This window comes from Corvus kubaryi, unplaced genomic scaffold (assembly GCF_017639235.1).
Source record: "Corvus kubaryi isolate FWS band 111438036 unplaced genomic scaffold, C.kubaryi_AGA036_p1.0 36361, whole genome shotgun sequence".
In the NCBI taxonomy this organism is placed as follows: domain Eukaryota; kingdom Metazoa; phylum Chordata; class Aves; order Passeriformes; family Corvidae; genus Corvus; species Corvus kubaryi.
Window position 1 is genome coordinate 4,540 of NW_024580856.1, and position 503 is coordinate 5,042.

General features: G+C 46.3%; 1 protein-coding gene across 2 annotated transcripts in view; it reads right to left on the reverse strand.

The window, feature by feature from the left end:
• The window catches only part of LOC121660513 (exportin-7), a 21,719-nt gene that overhangs the window by 4,011 nt on the left and 17,205 nt on the right, over window positions 1-503 (reverse strand). The gene's annotated exons all lie outside the window — the stretch shown is intronic.

Genomic DNA, 503 nt, shown 5'->3' on the forward strand with positions numbered 1-503 from the left:
TTTCCCCCAATAGAAATCCACTTTCCCCAAATAAATCCATTTTCCCCAAGAGAAATCCATTTTTCCCCCAAAGAAATCCATTTTCCCTAAAAAATTCCACTTTTCCCCAAAATAAATCCATTTTCCCCAAATAAATCCACTTCCCCCAAAGAAATCCATTTTCCCCCCAAATAAATCCATTTCCCCCAACAGAAATCCACTTTCCCAAATAAATCCATTTTCCCCAATAGAAATCCATTTTCACCCAAATAAATCCACTTCCCCCAAATAAATCCATTTTCCCCAAATAAATCCATTTTCCCCCAAAATGAACCCATTTCCCCCCAGTCAATCCAGCCCCATCTCCAGAGCAGCGCCCCCCCACAGGGCCACCTCCCCCAGGAGAAACCGTGAGCGATCCCTCCCCTCCGGGGGGATTTTCCAGGAATTCCCAGCTCCAGGAGGCACAATTCCATCGGGAATTCCCAGCTCCTGGAGGAATGAATTCCCAGCTCCTGGAGGCA